The sequence below is a fragment of the Bacillus rossius genome, chromosome 13 (assembly GCF_032445375.1).
Source record: "Bacillus rossius redtenbacheri isolate Brsri chromosome 13, Brsri_v3, whole genome shotgun sequence".
In the NCBI taxonomy this organism is placed as follows: Eukaryota; Metazoa; Arthropoda; class Insecta; order Phasmatodea; family Bacillidae; genus Bacillus; species Bacillus rossius.
In genome coordinates, this window is record NC_086340.1 from 531484 (window position 1) to 549623 (window position 18140).

The following is an 18140-nucleotide window of genomic DNA, read 5'->3' on the forward strand; positions in this document are numbered from 1 at the left end:
TTCAATGACCTGCAGGATGAACTCTATAGTTCTACGTACACTCGGTCAAATGCCACCCACTCATTGGCTGCTGTCTTGTGAGACGTCCCAACGTAGCAGCCTGTGATTCGATAAAGCTTTGGTCGGGTGAATCTCATTGGGCCCAGGGTCATCCAGGTGAGTTGTGAACCAATAGCAGAGGCAGCGCTGAGGTACAACGATTTGTATTCTAGCCTATCGCGAAATGAATTCGCGAATTTTTCCGGTCTCTAGTTATTTGGATTCACGAAGTTCATGTGAACGAGCGAGTGAAACCCCTCCCGGATAAACAAGACCCCGATCGGCGCCCGGCGCGCCGCCGTGTGAGGCCTTGGCACGAGGTCACAGGTGACCCCTGACCTCCGGGTCAGCGCTGCGCCCGGCAGGTCGGGCGAGTCGAGAGCTGAATGCACGAGAGACGACGAACCTCTCTTCTTCAAAATGATTCATCGCGATGGCGTAGAGACCGGAAAAAATTCGCGAATTCATTTCGCGATAGGCTAAAATACAAATCGTTGTACCTCAGTGCTGTCTCTGTTATTGGCTCACAACTCACCTGGATGACTCTGGGCCAATGAGAAACACCCGACCAAAGCTTTATCGAATCACAGGCTGCTACGCTGGAACGTCTCACAAGACAGCAGCCAATGAGTGGGTGGCATTTGACCGAGTGTACGTAGAACTATGGAGTTCATCCTACAGGTCATCGAACCCGCGAATTTTTCCGGTCCCTAGCAATGGGGAATTTTGATTTAATACAATTTCTTGGACATTCACCACTGCTGTTTATGTCATGGGAAAAAAAAATAGCCAGTCATGGGGGACTGTCAACAGAAGTGAAAACTTAAAACTTTGTTTTTAAATGTGTAAATGACATCATTTTTGTGTAAAATGTACGTAAGAAAATGATTTTGGTATTATATCAGTACGGTGACGGCATGATATCGTTTATCCTTACATCATTTTTTTAGTCACAACAGATGTCAGAGGTATGTAAAAATTACGTAAAAATTCATTACCAAGCTATGACTTACTAGTGATGTCAGACCTAGGTCATGTATTCACGTGTTCAAATTAACTTCACGTACTGCCGGTGACGCGAACTCACAAGATTTTACCCATCCAAGAAGAGTCCAACACCCACACGATACAGTCGAGTATATACAATGTATTAGTGTATATATGCGTATACATGTACACAGGCCGCTGCGATTCGCCAGTCTGGCGCAACACGTCACTAGCATGTCGGTGACGCGAACCCATAAGTTTTGCCCCTACCAAAACTCGCTCAACACGGCTAAAGAAGTTTTCACTTCAAAAATTCATGAACACAAATTAAGAAATAAAAATTAAAACATAAATCCACAGTGAACAAGCCTAAATCAGCTGGTGTCAAACAGATGAACCTAATGATGAACCTAAACAGGTAGGTATTACGGACAGCAGGCGAAGGTGACACAGTACTAAAGTGTGACTATAAGACAGTCACGTCACGGGCGATCAGTGACAGTGACAGAATGCTACACGCGAGTTATGATAATGCGAGTCTAGAGGAAGGGCCATGATCCAGGCTGTGTACTTACCGATGCAACCAGTCCGTCAGGAATAAGAAGCGATGAATGTTGTCTGTAGTTTGCGCAACACCAGCTCCCGACTCCGCTGTGTTCATAAGTGACCATCGACTACATTTGTTATTGTGGCGAGTCTGGATTAACGTGTTCTTTCTTTACCTCGGGGTTTTATTTCTTATTTTGATTATATCCTTGAATTTTTCTCATGTCAAACAGTGCAAAATTGCAATGGCGTACGTCCAAAAAACTGTACTAAATCAGCATTTATTAGGTACTTGGCATTATAATGAACACACAGCGAACAAAAAACCTGTTTCTTTTAACAAATATGGAGATTCCACCTGGGGTCCACTTCACGCCTCACTATTCCACTCTGGCATATCGCGTAGCCGCGATAATATTTCGTTTAAATTCGATATGTAGGCTATTTTAGAAAAAAAATTAATTATTCAAGTACAAGTAACACTGATCCCATTAATCACCCTTCTTGCGATATTTTAATATAAATACGTTTCCATGGGTTCCATTAATTATTGTAACTATTTTATTATTTATAAACACCAGTTAGAGAAACATATATAGTGTTACCATTAATTACGAGAATATCATACTATTTTATCGTTCACATTTAATTATACACAGGTTGTTATACAAAGACGAAATTTTGTTTAGTACTGTCCGTTTGCGATCGGCGCTTTTCAAAGGCCGAACACACGAATTAATTTTTGTAGACTGCTAACAAACCATTTATTAGCATTTCATATGTTTTATTATAGAATGAATAAATCTTATTAAAGTCCCATAACTAGTTGCGCACTAACTCACATTGCCTTTAAAAAAAAAAAAAAAAAATCGAAAAAAAAAATTTTGTTCTACATATTTACTGTGCTCTGGTTACTAGAAATCAGTACTTTTGAACATCTCAATTGTAGACAGGGCAATTTTCCGTGCGACAGTGTGACGTCATTCACATTAGGACCGCCCACAGGTTGGGAATGTTGTATAAGAGACTTTATAATCCTCGACTCGTCAATCAACTAATAAGCAAGAAGCACCTAATACTTCATTCATAATCAACAAGTCTCCGTTTGACTTGTCGCTTTCTAGACGCATTAAAGCGCACAATTTGAAAAGTATATTTGTAGAAGCTTTAATACTATGTCCGCCCACACGTACTGCGTTTGTTGAATATTGCATATTGCATTTATTGCTTCAGGGGACTGTTATCGTGATAAATATTGTATTCAGGGTTTCAGACATTGTTTGGATTATTTCTCGTGTACCAAGGGTTATGGTTACGTGAATTATAATAACCATAAGAACGTTATTCACTGGTTTCCCCATGTCTTTACTGGTCTTGCCTAGGATTTTTTTATAGCCATTGCAGCTACAGCTACAGCGGCGAACGGCTAAGTGCAAGATTAAGAAGTACTTAGTTGTTGCGGGTGGTCCTAGGTTCAGCTCCCAAATACAGCTACAGGAGACATGCTTCAACTACATAAAACTATGTCACAACATACTGACCCCTTACAAATTTATAAATTAATGTAACAAGCACTGTAACTATATTCTTTCTCGCGATGACATCCGGACGCATCAGCATGTTACAATTATGTGCCGGAAGTAGGTGTAAAAAAGATGTAAGAAAAAAAGTAAATCAAATGCTGCGTAATTAAGTATCATTAAAGTAGCGCTCAATTTTCCTTTTCACGTTTGGAAATGCGGGTGCTGAAACTTCATTAATTTAGGCCGCGCCAAATAATTACCGACTGCGGCCAGACGGATCCCGCTTCTTTAACGCCACGTTTTAATTCTCATCTCAAGGCCGTCATGCATTTTCACACAAAAGCACAAGTGCAAGCCAAGTAAAAATTTTATACAGTCTACTTTAAATAATAGTGTTTGCCTGATATTTTTTTTTTTTTTTTGCAAATGTGGCACTCGGAAAATATTTTGTTACATAAGCAGTCTCAGCTGAATCTGTGCACGAACAAGACATTAATTATTAATTACTGTATGATAACGGAATATAACAGCCGCCAAACATGTGTTTGATTAAAAACAGTAAGTTAGTAAGCTTATTTATGTTTGTCAAACTCTGTATAATTTTTTTTTCAAAATTAAAATACATAATATTATAAATTTTAAGTGTAGCCTGCCACTTCGAAAATAAGTAAAAATCAAAAGTCTCTGAAGGTTTTATTAATCTAGCCTAACCACCGTTGCTTCGGGCATTATTTAATCTCAACTTTGCGTCGTACCTAATCAGGAACTGACACTAGAGTAGATAAATTCCATAACCACGGTTGCAATTAAATACGATGAAAGGTCTTCTAATTAAGCATTCAGTGATTCGGAACATTCTGTAATCCGACACTAATCGAGTAGCTTGGGTGCATTCCGACAGTTGATTGGCCCACCAGGTCGCAGCACTGCGCTACCGGATGCTATAGTTCTCTCAGGGTTTATCCTTCCTGTCGGTTTACATTCCAGTGGAGTGATTCCTGTTCTATAGCGGGTGGCGTTTCACACGTATATTTCCGTAGATTTTTTTTCTGGAAGACTTATACGCCCATAAGTGTTTTTTTCCCAACACAGCAGCTTAACTGCAGATTGCTTTAAATACCATTTTACTGTATATAATTTTTTCTTTGGAATTTCAGTAAAAACTATATTAACGTTCATAAACCAGCCAAATCACCATACGGCATGGCCATGGTCCCGAAGGTAATTAACTGTACTCTCTAGAACTGTAGCGCTGCTAGTCAGGTGTGTGTCGGTAGGACAGGACTAGCTGGTGCTTCTAGCGCGGTGACGCCTCTAAGCTGGCGCGCAGTCTTCTCGTCGTGCACAGGGAAACTGTGAGATCTGAGCGGTGACATTAACATAAAGACATGCAAATAAAGGTGTAACGAGCGCATATCCATGGAGTGCTTTAAAGAATATGTACCGGCTGTTTCATGCCTAAAGATACAGTTTAAAAACGAAATCCGGGAACAGAAGCTACTCGTCCGCCCTTAGCATAATCTTAAATGATTTTAGTAAACAAACACCTTTCGGACTTGTGGGGGCAGTTTTCAATTCGCGTTATTTTTAATAGAAGCTCTGCCCATCGCAAGTGTGCCCGAACACGTGCCATGACACGAGGAACATGAGGCATGCTTCCAGGATGCCTGCACGTGTCTCTGCCGGGCTCGCTTGCAGCTTGCAGCTTGCAGCTTGCAGCTTGCGGCTTGCAGCTTGCAGCTCTCAGCAGCTCCCGGCGATAGGCTGGCTGGCAGTCCGGCGGGAAACGACTAAAGTCGCCCCCGAAACAACCAGTGCCACCCAAACCAATGCGGACAGCAATGTCCAAGGCCCCCCCCCCCCCCAACCCCCCGCATGATAGACTTTTTTCTACTCTGTCCAACTCTTCTTCCAGATCCATCCTTCTGTTCTCCCGTAAGCCTCCTGCTTGATATTAATGCATGAAATTTTTGCATCCCGCATGTCAGAGGCCAGGGTTTTCCACGTGTCTATGCAGGTTTTACCTGGGCCCAACTTATCTAGTTTTAGTCTAGTATAGTCGGTGAGGGGAGTTAGTCATGGCGCCGATCTCTGCCACGGCTGGCCAATCCCCCTCCTAGCACACGATGCACGCTACCCCTCCTGCATGGCTAACACCCTGCATGGTTAGAGCGTATGGGCTTCGGCCACTTAGTCTCCCTCCCTAACACCTTTGAATATATATACTGTATAGAAGTCGCCAGCCCAGGTTAAAATTTCTAATACGGTTTTGAGGTAGTTGGTTAATTCACCGCCGCAATCGCCACCATCTCTAGGGCATCGACTTGTGGCGGTCCCTAGCGGACAAGTGTCGAACTCTTCAAACACCCCTTCCCCCTCCCGTTGAACGAACTTGAGCTGCAGTGAATGATAGGTGGGGGGTGCGGGGAATGACAACGGGTGACAGTGCTGCGCTCTAACGTGTAAATAACAACTGAGACGATACAGGGCGTTACGGCAGCGCACTGCAGCCGGTGAAGTTCCCAAGCTGCTCATCATACGCTTCTGAAAAACGTAGAGTAAATCCTATCCACTCGCGACTTCTATACAGTATATATATTCAAAGCTAACACTTAGTTATTAGTTAGGTTAGGAAACAACAAACGGGACTCGCTGCAGCAGCCGACTGCGGGAGGCAGAGCAGCAGCAGTCGTCTTCCGGGAGAGACTCAGCTTTCACTTCTCCGCGAGCCCCGCTGCTAGCCTCGCCGCTATAAGACCCTACAATGCGCTACTGTGAATCAGCGGGTTCAAAATGTTGGCGGTCGAATCCTGTGCGCACGACCTACTATCGCTGTTATTGCTAAAAATTTTTTATCCAATTGCAGCTTGAGCTTTTCTAACTGGCCTCGACGTTAGCGGCGGCACTGTCGATAGGTCGATCTCGACACCGTCGATAGGTCGATACGCGGCGCGACTCTAGGCTCCTCCAAGGCCGCCCGCCAGGGTCCCGTTACTGCCAGTCCGGCCGGTACCGTGCCCCCCCCCCCCCCCCCGCCATGGTCAAGGGTGGGGGGGGGGGGGGGGGGGGGCTAGGTCAAGATCCCCGCGCGCCGCTGTTACTGTCCCGGCTCGCACGCCTGCATTCAATGACAGAAGGTGGCAATTTCTCTAACTGACCGACTGCCTTTTGCTGGCAACAGGTCGACCTGAAGCTATGTCACCATTCTGGAGTCTGGCTCGATGCCCTGCTCGCGACCGCAGCTCACACAGCGTAGTACTGCAGCTAGGACTTTTCAATGACAGATGGTGGCAATTTCTCTAACTGACCGACAGCCTTTTACTGGCGACAGGTCGACCTGAAGCTATGTCACCACTCTGGAGTCTAGTCCGACGCCACAGTTCGCGACCGCCCCACTTACACGATCATATTACACAGCCACAATGAGTGCTAACTGGCAGCACGACGGGAAACGGCATAAGCCGCCCCCAAAATGACCAGACCTGACCAAACCAATGCGGACTAAAAGTCCAAGTGCCCCACCCCTTGCATAGTAGAACTTCTACCACGCCCCACTCTTCTTCCAGGAGCATCCTTCTATTCCTGTAATCCACCTGCTTGTAATAATGCATGACCTTTGCATCCCGCATGTATGTGCCCAGGGTTTTCCCTCTGTCTATGGAGGTTTTACCTGGGCCCAACTTATCTAGTTTTAGTCTAGAATTAAGAGTGAGGGGAGTTAGTCATGGCGAAAACGTCTGCCATGGCTGGCCAATCCCCTCCTAGCACATGATGCACGTGACCTTTTCTGCATGGTTAAAAACCCGCATGTTTAGAGCGTATAGGGCTTGCCCTGAGACGCACTTAGAGTCTTCCCTACCTAGACCCCTCCCTTACACACTTAGTTTTAACTTAGGTTAGGAAAAAAAAAAACACGCCTGCAACTGTGAGCCTCGCCCGGAACAATCTTTGTGCCCAGTAGCGGATCCAGAGGGGGGGGGGGGCTAAGGGGCTCAAGCCCCCTCCAAAAGCATCTGGGTCCACTATTGTTTTAGTGTTTGCCTTGATAAAGCCTAGCCTCAGCTGGGTCAAGCCCTTCCCAAACCAAAATCCTGTATCCGCCACTGTTTGTGCCCCCCCTCCTCGAACACTCCTCCGAGCTGGGAGAGCACTGTTGGCCATACAAGCTCCACGCCTGCGACAATTGTGTGGGGAGACTACTGCTGCCTCTGTGGCACATTGGGCTGGTTCAGGAGCCTTGTGTGGCCCGAGGTAATCTGGTCGGTCTGCCAAACAGACACTTCTCTGCAGGAGACAAACCGAAGGCAGCGATATGGGTCGGATACCAATCATTAACAGCGCTTTATATAGTAAGCTTAAGCAATGAACATCATATATGCTTAAGTCTGGAACTGGTTGTTGGGACTGTTTCCTGGTGTCCTATTATTTTCAGTTTTCTGATACAACTGGAGCAGTGGAACGAAATAATGCTGGAGTTGAGACAACAACGGATCATCATTGGAGGGGATGTTTAATGCCGAGTCACCCCTATGGGGGGAGTCTTTTTTAATAATTTCGTGACAACCAGTTAGAGTTGGGTGGTTCTAGGTGAACATGGGTAATCGCCAGATTCAAATTTGATTTTAAAGGTTTTTCGGAATTTACCCTGCAACCTTGGGTAATGTTAGTGTTGACCCGGGTAAGCCTAGGTTCAAATGTTCCTCCAGGATCACTCGTGACACCTACACACTCAGCCCGTGTTGGGCTGCGGAGTATGCCGGACCTGCGAGGAGTTCACTCAGCTGGTTTCCCAACGAGGCGAGCACTTAGCCGACCTTTCCTCGCGTGGCGGACCGGGTGTGCACTACCGCCTCGTTAACCTTTCCGCCGCCAGCTTGGTCCAGTCTGCCGGCGGTGGGCCCTCCTCCAGAGAGGCGCTGCTGTGTCTCTCTGCACCACTGCAGCGAGGATACCGCACTCTTCCAGCAGCGCCGTCCTGAATCTCACCGTCGGCTACCTGGATTCCAATTGTGCTATCGTATTTCAGTCCTTTTTATCTCATACCGTGTTTTGTTTTACTATCTCCCTCAAAACAATCTTGGCTAGCAGAACTATAGCTTGGCGAACAAATCTTTTGTGTTCGGCTGTAAAAAAAAAATATATTGTCGCAAACAATTTGCAAGAACAGACGCTTGAAGAAGTGCAAAGGATCTGCTGCGTGGCAGGAAGTAAACGTTTCTCCACAACAGCACTAAGCTGATGCACTTAAGAGTGCGCCGGGGATGAATATAACAGCAGTAACATCAGTACCTGGCTCGGAACTGGATGGTTCGTCGACAACGACTGGAACGGCGGTTGAGTATTGAGATTTCTTTAAATGCACGAGTTTTCACTGAGAGTGGAGGAAAATAACACGTCTATTGCTAACATGATTCATTATAAACATGAAAAGTTATCCGATACGTCATTAGATTTATTTTAATTTCGGGCATGTGAGCAATAAATTAGACAGTAAGTAAAGGAGAGGGGAATCCCACAGAAATATCTTCCCCTGGGCCATTAGTTTGTCTTTGCGGTCCTGTCGTTCCGTAATCATTGAGCGTCAGACACTTTAGAGAAGTAAACACACGGCCTTCACTCATGCATTTCTGGCAATCAGTAGCTTAATGGTTAGCAAAAATGTCCTTAAAAGGAACCTACACTTTTTGAACAATGACACATCTTAAATTTGCCTTTTTTTTGCGAGTGAAAAGAGTCTAGAAGGTAATTAGACATAAAATAATCTCCATCATCTGTTTCAATGATGTAGTGAAGTTTGCAAAGTGCGCTCGGCCTAGGCTGGAAGAGGTCTGAATAAGTGACTAATTTCTCTTTGAAGTCGTTGCGGATTCCTAGGTCTTATTTCATTCAGGAACGGCGAGTCTACAATCAACTACTGCCGAAGGGAGAACTACGGTGCGTAAAAGGAAATGGTGCGCTCGATACATATAAACACAAATAGTCACTGCTGAGCCACAAGTGGATGCTAGCGACATCTGCAGCCCGCCCTGGCATGTGATTGGATGCCAGCAAACGTCTCCTCAGCTGTACCAGGAGTCACCTCTCTGTCAGAAACCAAACTTAGGTGGATTGTATCAAATTTTGTTTATCGAATAAAAAATATATTGAGCAGGGAAAGTTGTATTTATATATTTGATTCCTTTGTTGGTACATAAAGTAGATTATTTATTAGATTCAGGTCACTCTTTTGATGGATTGGATTCAGTTTTCAGAAGGCAAGTTTCCCATGAGTACTTGTAATGATAAATTTTTATCGCTGGAAAATACCCAAAGTTTGAGGGAATTCCAGTGTATTCCCACCACGTCTACAGTGACAATACGACAGCGTATCTTCTGCTACATTAGGCGATTACTTGATAAAATTTGGTTTGGTATAAAAATTCAAGGCTTGAGTTTTTTTAATCTTATCTTGATAAGTTTATCAATACTCTATGTATATTGATGGTTTCCATTTTTAAAATCTAAACCATACAGCGTTCACCAAACTTCCTTCAGTTCCATATCTTTGTGTCACATCTATTTTCGTAAGGGACAGTTAGTTGATGTCGCAGCCTCTAGGAGCGGTGCTCGAGGCTGCTGTGGGAGCACCCCGGGGTAACCCCCAGGCCTGGAGGGACGTGGAGGTGAGGGAGAAGTGAGACAACACAGGCTCCACGAATGTAGGCCTAGCTAAAACTGTTGCTGATATAAAAGAGAGAATAAACAGAAGCGCAAGTGTGATAGATTAGAAAGATTTTATGCAATGTAAACAAAACTAACAGAAAACAAAGCGTGCAGAATTAAATGAGAAACAAATACATTATACGAAGTAATACAAATTATTTGTTCTAGCTGGGTAAGAACGGACGCAGTTTGTCATCAAAGGTAAAAGATTTTATGCTGTGTGTAAGGCAAGACACCAACTTTAATTGGCGTCAATGTAAAGCCCCGAAATGATACAAAAAATTGGATAAAAAAAGAAATACTAATATGTCCATACACAAAAAGGGTTAAAACAGCCCTTAAATAAAAGTTATGACAAATTAAGAAAAAGTCAGTCCGGAGTGTGAGACCGTGCCTAAGTGAGCGCGCGGAGTCAAGAGCTTCAAGGATAGCCACGTGATTTGGAAACTGCCCAAGAATCCGATCAGTGCTTTTACGAAAATCAATTAAGAATGCTATAAGGGCGGACGAGTGGTTCTGTTCGCGTATTTCGTTTTTAAAGCGTATTTTTGTAATAGTGAAAACAGTTAAAACAGGTGGTTTTCAAAGTAATTTTTAGTCATGAAGCGCCTGGTGCAGATTCTTGAAAGCACTCATTTATGATGTTTTCTTTCCCTCTCCACCATGTAATATTATGGTTAAACACTCAACATAGATGCCGTATGCACGACAAGAAGACTGCGCGCCAGTCCAGAGGCGACACCGCGATATGCGTCTCACTTGTCAACCCCCCAGCTAACACACACAGGGAACCACACATAACTTAGAAACACACAACTTATAACAGTCATAACTTAGAAACTTCGAAAAAATCCACGTAACTTAGAACTGTCATAAGTTAGAACGATCATAACTTAGAAACACGTAACTTAGAAACACACAATGCCGAACCACATAACTTAGAACTATCATAACATAGAAACACACAACTTAGAACAAGCATAACTTAGAAGATTCTATTTGGTGTGTTTCTAAGTTGTGATAGCACCCCACAAACACACACCCTTACTGCGCCTGTGCTGCATACCTTCCAGGCAGTAGCACTCGTTCCAAAAGTCTTTTCACATTTCTCAAAAACTTGCTTGGGAGAGAGTTTTCACGGGAACATATCAGCTCGGGTCTGGATGAACGACTGTCGCAGACGTGCCAGAGGCCTCGTGTCTGCAAGGCGTTGTATCCAGACACGAATCCTTTTAACAGTTCTGGCTATCCAACTCTCGTTCCTCAGACCTGTTTCCAAGGACGCTTACCTTAACGAGAAACACTCTACACTCTCGTCCACTTTTTGACACTGTTCCACGCCGGGAGATGTCAGATGTAGCCAAACTATAATGCCTGCACGTACAGATACCCGGGATTCTCTTCCACCCCAAGAGCTGTTCTTGCAGCCTGAAATTAATAAACCAATCGAGCGGGCTTACTGTACGTAGTTGTTTATTATTGTTTCTAAACAAGGGCGTCGCCAGGGGGGTATGGGCGCAGTTGCCCCCCCCCCTAGAGCCCTAGAGATTCAAAAATGTGTAGCCAAATGCAAAAAAATACATACTTTTCCCACAACTTCCCCCCCCCCCCCCAGCCCATCGGCTGGCGATCGGCTGGCGACGCCCTTGCTTCCAAATGTCTGGTCTTGGACTCTAAGCCCAGCCACATCTCTGGTGACGAGCCAGGGTGGCTTGGAACAAACTGTAGTCCTGGTGTCGTGTCGCGCGGTTGCGAGCGTATCCATGTGACATGGAGCATGACATTAGCGTCGACATGCTCGAGCGTAGCTGTGTGCCACCGGGACAGATAGCACAGCAAGCAGGAGACCAAGTCACGTCGTGGGTTCTAATGTTTCCAGATACAGCTGGCACAACAAGCTCACGACCAAAATTAAGTTTTTGTTCAGAGACCACTGATAATAACGATCACTTTTAATATTTAAACGCTAAACATTATAGAACTGAGTTTATTGATGAATGTATTTTACTCGTAACAAAACAAAAGATAATGGATTATTGTATGCATTCAAGTAAAGATAAGTCTTAAATAATTTTTAAAATAAATTTAAAATAATTAAAGCATACTTTCACAGATGTTATTTGTCCATTTGAATAAATATTTGTAACAAAGTTGTATAAATTATGAATTTATATATCAACATCATATATAATTATACTGTAGCGTAAACCACGCATTAATGATTATATATATATATATTCCGAGTACTAAGCAAAACATATTCTGGTACTGCATAGTCAATTTAACAAAAAGTGACAGCTAAGAAGATGAATTTGTCTGAGTTTGACTATTAGAGATTGTCTTATAGTACAATCCGTGTACACAGCGATGTAGTTATAGAATTAATTTATTCCCTATCACACCTTTCACAGCTCATCATAATACAATGGAATTTCATCCCTATTCTACGAATTTAGCAGAAGTAATATTTTTCTCCATAATATCTTTGGTAAAAAGCCCCGGAAACTAATTTATTAACATTGAAATGATAAGACTGCACCAGAACATAATCTTAAAACAATTCAACAGTTCGGAGGAGCAAACTCAAGATAACACACGAACATCTTATCGTTGTCTTATATTATCTGAGAAATGCCAATATTTCTGACTCCCATCAGACATTTAAAAAATATCACAATATGCGCGGGGGTATTCCAATGTGATACCGGTTTATTTATCGCGCATTATAACTTTTGTAGAACAGTATAACTCACGTCTCAGAGAGATTTCTTAACAGGAATTTAGAATGAAGTTTACACTTGCCTTAATGTCCCTCATGATTCTTTTTTCACTGTTATATATTTGTGTATTGCATTTTAAGTGTGAATTTTTTAAACTACTTCTTCACTGTTAGAAATTTTAGTAAATTCAAAGAAGATTTCACCTCAAATAAATTGTAAGTTCTTCGTAATTTCATCTGACTAGGTCTTCGTAAAAACTACGGTGTATTTCAACTTAAGAATTCTGTTTTTTTTTTTTTCCGTACTACAAGGGGAAACACTTGTATAAGTGTGTTTTTGCATGGGTCTTTATCAGTTTTTTAATGTTTTTTTTTTTAATTTTAAGATTAATCTGGTGGGTTCATGCTCAAAGTAAGTGAACTTTGGACCCGTAAATTTACGAAAAATCCCTGGATAATTTGTAACCAGCCTTCTTAGTAAATTTAAGGTAACAATTTTTAACAGTGTACTAGAGAGAGACTATAGTGAATTTTACTACACAAGTGAAGGAACTTAATTTAAATATTGAATGGGATTTAACTTCGATAGTACTCGGAATAAGGGGGAGGTCTGTTATTCATATTGGCAATACGTGACTAAAGTCACATCACACTGTAATATGTTCCCTCCACTCTATCGATATACGACATTCGTGCGACAATCCAGTCCACTGTGCGCACGAGTTATGGAATCAAATATTTCATTTTAAACTTTAAAATTATTAAAATTTACTGTTGAAAATTTAAATAATATTACAATATTTTCCATTCTTTGTTTCGTTTTTAATTATTCGTAACAATGTTTAGGCAAAAAGAGAATATAAATTGACCATTTATGAATAGGGAATAAAAAAATGATAATAAATCGTTTCAATGTCAATATTAAACGTATTAAAGGTGAAAACTTGAAGAATAAAATTGGAGAAAATTATTGTTTGGTTCTAGAGGTTAAATGACAAAAACAGAGTAAAATCACGCGCAAAGTAACGTTTCAGAGGACTGGAGGTGAGTGTAAAGGTTACTACCAGAGATAATAACTGAGATCAATGACGGTCCGTGTCCGAATTGTAGGTTTCGATGTGTAACATCTTAGCCCATCTTATACGGCATTAGGCGGGAGTAATTTCGTGAATCCGACGGAAGTTAAGGAACGGAAATGTGTAAAAACACGATGCTGCCATCTGTGGCGGAAGGAACGAACCATAGTTCACAAATACAAAAGGGAAAATTTACAGTATTAACAGTTTCGTGAACTTTTAACAAGATCAGCAGCATTTTAATAAAAATTCCTTATCGATAGGGGCAGGCATTTTTCGCGAAAAAAAAAAAAAAAAACCGTGAACGTCTACTAGAATGCAACAAGATATACCCGCACCAGCGGTTTCTTCCTTGTGATTGGCGGCCGTCTGCGAGAGAAGTCGTTGCCTTGTTTTACCGAGCCACTCAGGACGAGTTTGATTCCGCTCCGACTTCATGTGATTGGTGGTGTCACAATCGACATGTACCTTAAAGAAACCCACCAAATAACGGAACACAGTCGGTGCTACATTGTTATGACTTTCAGCTGGTCTCGGAATCTTTTCGCGAAATGTGCATGCCCCTACTTATCGAAAATCAGGCCCGAACCCGGGGTTTGGTGCTTTAGTAGCTCTCTAGAGTAAACAAGAGTATCCGAGACGGCGCACCTCACCCCAGCAGCGAGGCAAGCGCTGACCACGTGGTGGTGCAGACTCGCCACGTGGGAGACACGTGGCGAGGTCTAGCGGCGTCAGAGATAAGCACGCTCGCCTGTTGTTTCATTTCTCGTGTTAGAGTCGTTAAGAACGACTAACTTGGGCGCCACGCTCGTTAGCAGTGAAACTTCACAGATAAAGGGACAGGAAATTTGTAGGTTACATAAAAACATACTGAAAACACACCAACGGCATTGGCGATACCAATACACATTTTCACGATTATTGTAGACTTTGAGTAAATTTTTAAAGAGAAAACTCTTTAAGGTTCCCAGCGTAACGAAAAATGAAGCACTGAAGTAGCGCCGCTTTCTAACGCTTGCCCTAGAGTGAGGAGTGGGGCGCTCAATGTTCCCCCTACCCTCCCAGCCTTCACTTCCGTGCGTTGCACTTCTCGTTACGCTCTGATGAGTCATCGTCTCTTCTTGCACTGCCGGCTGTAAATAAGTTTCCCTTCAAAACATAATTCGTTCTCTTACAATCCTGTTCCATTGTAATATTATTTTTTGCATTTTTTTCTTTTTAAATTGAAGATAGCTTAAGATTTTGGATTGCCTCGTCACCTGATCCAGTTCCTTCCAGAGCCCGCTACTCGTGGATGCAAATGATCTTGATATACAGTTGGACGAATTTACGGGGACCTTAAGCATAGAGTTGCTTAGGACATGTAACACGCTAGGTCGTCAAACCTTTGGGGGGGGGGGGGGGGGAGAGTGCGATGGTTCGGAAGTGGGCATTGTCAACCCATACTTAGTCAGGTGGAGGCAAAGATTATTTATGAGTACATGACTTCTCCGTTAGGTAAATAGCACAGGCTTTCAGCTAATTACCACAAAAAAATGTTATCCCTCAGTTCTCTACGGTGTACTTCCGTCAGCACTATAAACTAATTGAGTCTGGTGGTCATTTCACAGATGAAGTTTACCTTGTTTCCATACGTGCCGAATTAGTTTCATTCGTTATTTTAATTTATTTAAAGTGAAATAATGTTGCCCCCCCCCCCCCCCCTTTTCCTGATTCGGACAGCGCCACTGCTGCCGTGTGTTGTAGGGTGTGTGCTCGTGAGCTGGTTGAAACGAACAAAAAGTTCTAAAATTCTATTTTTTAGTTTTGTAAAATCCCTCGATAATTATGCAAAACGATATTGCAGTATTTCAAGGGGGGGGGGGGGGGTAGTATTTTCCTGTTTGGACGGTTGGTTATATAAGCTGTAAAATACTAATCCCTGTTTTGTGAGCTCATATAATTCTAATATTTACATTTCTACGGTGGCCAGGGGCCAACATGAAAAGGGCGAAGGGGATTTTGGGGGGGGGGGGGGGGGGGAATCAGGGCTCAGACTAAGTCAATTTTTGAGAATTTTTTTATTGATGCGTGAGTTTACCTTGCAAGTAGGACGCTATTGCAAGTCTATTGCTAAAACACGTAATTCACCGGAAACCTTACAATCGCATATCACGTTTACAGTTATGACCACCGTAACGTGTACAGGATTTTTTTAACTGTGCTGGTGGAAAAGTTGCACATTACGTAATGGGGGAAGAGTACGAAAAAAAAAATATTTGCACCCGGGCCTTAAGACATCTGGATGTCCCTCCCAGTGACGTCACTCACGTCCAAGTGTAGCAAAGAACTCGCTACGCCTGGCATGGGTCTCGTGTTGAGATGTTCTACATATGGGTCTCATGGGGTCGTCACCACAACGCAGAAATACCATAACGCCGAATGTCAAAATTGACCACAACGCCGACAGCAAGAAAACTGCTGTGTACCACAACGCCGAAATAACAACTGAATGAATTTGTGTGTGTTTCTTAAATGTACCTTAACGCCGAAATACCACAATCAAACCTAACCATACCTAACCTAACCTAGCCTAATATAACCTAACCTAACTTTGCCTATCCTAGCCTATCCTAACCTAACCTAGCCTAACCTAACCTAGTCTAACCTAACCTAGTCTAACCTAACCTTTGTGGCAGTCCTGCAATGACATTTTTCGGCGTTAGTGTATTTCGGCGTTGTGGTGCGTCCCCGGCCTCATGTTGAGATGTTATACATGGCCGCAGTGTATATTGGAAAGAGTGCATACGGAATGTTATATTTAAAATAATCCTACTAGAAACGAAATTCGCATACGACGAACTGAAATGATAAGCACAGAAAATTCTTCATGCGAGTGAAAAATATTTTTAATGTTCCCATGATTAAAAGGTTCCCGATAAACATGTCATATTCATCGAATCTCTTCCAATGTTCGTCACCCTCGTCAGGCAAATGACTTAATTTAGGTCTCTTGAGTCACGCTCTCATTTGATATCATCTTCTGTTGATGATCCGTACGTCAACCCCATTTCAAAATTAAATCCACTATGAGTGTAATAAGTAGACACACTCGAATTAAGCGTATAACTATACTGTTTATTAGACTTTGACCCATTTTGCTAAGGATGTAGTAATCAAAATTAGTTTCTTCAAATATTTGGTGTTTCTACACATGATTTTAAATAACTTCATAATATAACCACATTTAAATGTTTACAAAAGGGTTTTTCTACGAAACAAGTCCATATTTAATGGTTTTTAACTTAAAGGCAAATTGTTATGCCAGCCCTAGCACGTGCTGAGCATGGAATCACGTGGTGTACAGTTTTATATTGACCATTCGTACGTAGCCTTCATCCTTAAACGCTTTGCGTTTAGTATATCATTTATAAATCTGTAAAAATTAGGTTAACCCAAAACCATGAAAAAATTGTTATTTATTTAATGGATAATGCATTAAAAGAAAGTTTTAATTTAAACGTCTCATAAGGATGATTAATCTAAAAATGTACACCGCATTATTTCAGTTCATACATGCTAGAATTGACATAAAATTTGCCATTAGTTAAAAAAAATATTAAAAATTTATTTAATAGAAAAAACTTGCATAAACAATTGAATACGGTTATATAATTAATTTATTTAAAAACACGAAATAATAAAAGCCGAATAATTTAGATTAACTGTCCCTTTAATGATGCATGTGCTCAGTTACTAGTCTTATTTACCGCACTTATAAACTGGACCATCACTTCAAACATCATTCTACAAACCACAGTAGTAGGGAAAAGCTACAGTGTTTTGAGAAACATCTTGACGCGAAATCCTTTCGCAGGATACGTCGGCCACATTATACACTACAAAAAAAAGTCAATATGTAAATCTAACCACCACGCAAACAACACCGGTTTTCAGTAACAACTAAATTTTAACACTGAATTATTTTAGTCGGAGGGAGAGAGACACCGCTACAGTACAGTTTTCAGGTAAGAAATTTTTTAAGAATGTCTGAACTCAAAACAGTCTAGATTCCTGCGAAGGGGAAACATGTTCAAGTTATTACCGAAGTAACGAGGCTAACTTTGCGACGTGGCCGCTATAACTACTCACCGCCGGGGCTCGAAGCGGCGACAAGGACTCCAAGCAGCGACAAGGGCTCCAAGCAGCGACAGGTCTTCGCTGCTGGGGTGTCGCACTCACTACACGTGTGGCCTCCGACACGAGGCTGCTAGGCTGCGCGCGCACAGTACCGCGTCGTGGTCGCGACTGAGCGCGTGAACTCGTGGCAGCCTCCCCTCCACCGCCCCTCCTCTACCCCCTCCACCGCCCCTCCGCGGCTACCCCCTCCACTCCTCCTGATCACGGCCGAGCGCGTAGCCCGCGGCGGACCCACATTCGGGTTTTCAGACTCGGCGTAGGTGTGGCGAGGGGGGAATGACCGGGGGGATTTTCATTTGTACTCGTACTTCTTTAGGGCGCGTTATGAAAAAAGAAAATTTACGAGAGTGAATTTTTTTTCATGATGAG

General features: G+C 42.7%; 1 protein-coding gene across 2 annotated transcripts in view; it reads right to left on the bottom strand.

The window, feature by feature from the left end:
- LOC134538062 (protein dimmed-like) overlaps window positions 1–17873 on the bottom strand; it is a 96876-nt gene extending 79003 nt beyond the window's left edge. For both annotated transcript variants that reach the window (XR_010076082.1, XM_063379048.1), the window contains exon 1: window positions 17724–17873. The gene's annotated coding sequence lies outside the window, so the exon portion shown is untranslated. The remainder of the gene's footprint in view (window positions 1–17723) is intronic.
- Window positions 17874–18140: the final 267 nt, after the last annotated feature.